The sequence below is a fragment of the Epinephelus moara genome, chromosome 6 (assembly GCF_006386435.1).
Source record: "Epinephelus moara isolate mb chromosome 6, YSFRI_EMoa_1.0, whole genome shotgun sequence".
Taxonomy (NCBI): domain Eukaryota; kingdom Metazoa; phylum Chordata; class Actinopteri; order Perciformes; family Serranidae; genus Epinephelus; species Epinephelus moara.
In genome coordinates, this window is record NC_065511.1 from 21624990 (window position 1) to 21627862 (window position 2873).

A 2873-nucleotide genomic window follows, 5' to 3' on the forward strand; every position below is an offset into this window, starting at 1 on the left:
AGTTCTCTTTAATCTCATACACTGAACCCCTGACAATGTCTTTTTAATATACTTATTACACCAACAGTACAGAGATAAAACAGAAGAAATCAAGCTGAAACACTGATGATTAAGACCAAAGTTTACAATAAATACATACAACTTTTAACATGATGAAATGCACACCGTCTTTCTGTGTTTGTGGTCGTGGGAACTTCCTGGCGATTGATTGACTAACTGATAAACATAAATTGATTATAAGATCCATTCATCAGCAGTGATTAGCTCACACTGTAACGACTGTGTTTAATCTCATCCAGACAGAGACTATTAATTGTTCCTTTGATGATGACGAGGTCAGGCCTTCGGTCTGCGCTGCAGGATTGGCTTTAAAAATGAAGGAGCCTGACCACCTCTCATTCAACGGTGGATCTTCAGCGGACAAACCAGAGGCGAGGAGAGACAACACTGTGACCTGTTACAGCTACCAGGTAAAAAACTATTTGTGAGGATCCTACAGTTTAATATTGCGTTTTTCCTTTAATGTGTTGCTTTCATCTGGTATATTTTTCACTTCACAGATTGTTCCAGTTCAAGCACATTTGCTGTCATGGGTAACTCAGCATCCAGCACCTTCATCACTCCTACTCCCAGGAAACTGTCCTGGGGTCGCCCGAAAGAGGACACAGTCAAGCTGGAGGACATCTTGATGCAACGTGAAGAGGATCTCTGGAGAGTTAAAGGAAAGCACATTCTATCTGTGAAAAAGGTCAACCTCACTCGCAGCATCCGTTACATGGACCTAGCTGTCCAAGAGGGTGACAGCTTTTCTCCAGACAAGAGCGAAATGCTGAACCCTGCTTTTGTTGGAGATCAAGGTCCATGAAGGACTGAATTCAGTGAGGACAATTGAATCTAGCTGCAAACAGCTCCTGCAATGGCACTGCAACACAAACGCCCTCTGCTAAGACCATTGCCACCTCAGGGCAGTGGGTGTGAACTCAGAAACAGGAAGAGAGGCATCAGTGTACATTCAAAGTGAGATAGGTCTATTTTGTGTGAAATGGGGGTGAAGTGAAACTCTTTTTTTCTGCAGGGGGTGTGAATTGGTCAAACTGATGCATATCAGCTGTCATAGTTTAGAGCAGATCACACATGCATCACCTCATGTTGTAGCTGTATGCTGAACAGAACAAAAGAAATCCTGTCTTGACAACTCTGCACCTGTGAGACACACTTCAAGGTAAACTAAAGGTTATTTTTCCTGTTAGAAGATAATCTACAAAGACGTATCATTTGGTTTGGTGTTAACGTGTCATTACTTTTAATCAGCACTTGCTGTTCAAGAAATGTTTCTCCTTTGTACACCATGTACTGTATAACGCTGTATTCCTAACACATTGTCAAGGTATATTTGATCTTTTCTCTGATGCAAATATAGTTTGCAACTAACATTTAAGCAAGCTTGTTGAATAAATGTGTTCAACCTTTCAGCTGACACTGTTTTGGCCTCTTCATTTAGTTTTAGTACAAAAATGGGTCATGGTGCTCTGTGGTCTTCTCTGAGGTTTAGCCACGGTTCTTCATGTCGCTTAGAGAACGAACATATTTACACACAGCCTGTGCAAATGATACATAATATATTAGAATGTCTCCAAAATAGTCTATCATTAACATGTAATATAAAAAAGTGACTCTGCCACTGTTAGGCAAATTATTCTTGTGCATAATTAAGATTTTTTTTTTCCCTTAAGATATTTTTTTCTGGCATTTTTCCTTTAATGGACAGGACAGATAAGCGTGTAAGGGGAGAGAGAGAGAGGGGGGGATGACATGAAGCTAAGGGCCACAGGCTGGATTTGAACCCAGGCTGCTGCTGCAACAGCCTTGTACATGGGGCGCCTGCTCTACCCACCAAGCCACCAACGCCCCAATTAAGCCATTTTAAGCGTCACTGTTTCAGTGATCAGTGCTTCTTTAAATGTAGGTGTTCTTGAGATGTGTCCATAATTAGTCATACTAAAACAGTCTGAGCAGATCAGATTAAAACACACAGGGGACAGAAGCAGCTAATGGAATCAGTAGGTCAGTTTTAAACAACAGAACAGATGTGAATCTCTGTTATTGGTGATTTACATCTAATGGCTGGGATATTATGTAAACAGATGCATTATTTTATTATGTTTGCCATAATTATGGAATTTGAAGTCATTTTTCTGAACCAGACACAATTTGTAACTAACAAATGGTTTGGCCTCTTCATTTAATTTTAGTGCAAAAATGAGTCATAGTGCTCTGTGGTCTCCTCTGAGGTTTAGCCACTGCTTTGGCCACAGCAGGCAATTGAATCCTACCTGCCCATGGACCCATCCCGTTAATTGGATCCACTCCAAAATGTAATGGCTTCTAAGTTGGACCATGCTACATGCCTCCAACAAGTTTTGTGAAAATCGGTTGGAAAGTTTTCACATAATCCTCATCCAAAAAATGAATGGAGGTGAATGGGCGGGCACGTGTGGGCGGCCCGTGGACACGCCCCCTGAGTTGGATCAACACCAAAATTTTATGTATTTTAAGTTAGCATGTGTTACATCCCTCCACCGAATTTTGTGAAAATTGGTCAGGCAGTTTTTGTATAATTCTGCTAACAAACTAATAAATTGGGTGGCATATCTAAAAAAAAAAAATAATTTTTGCGATAAAAGCGCCAAATTTGGTACATTTATAGCTTAATATACTGGAATAGAACACTTTGGTCACCCCCCCAAGCTGCTGTTACCATGTTTTCAGCACCATAAATATAATTTAGAGACCAGTTAAAGTGAAAAATATGTTTCATTCGGAACAGGCAAGAGCTTTCGCTATCTTGCAGCCCACCAAATGGCTGCATGTCT

At 40.6% G+C, this 2873-nt stretch overlaps 1 protein-coding gene across 1 annotated transcript in view; it reads left to right on the forward strand.

Moving 5' to 3' along the window:
• Positions 1-331: 331 nt before the first annotated feature.
• LOC126392399 (sialoadhesin-like) overlaps positions 332-2873 on the forward strand; it is a 10902-nt gene continuing 8360 nt past the window's right edge. Inside the window, exons 1-2 of the mRNA XM_050047779.1 lie at positions 332-470; positions 561-1222. The gene's annotated coding sequence lies outside the window, so the exon portion shown is untranslated. The remainder of the gene's footprint in view (positions 471-560; positions 1223-2873) is intronic.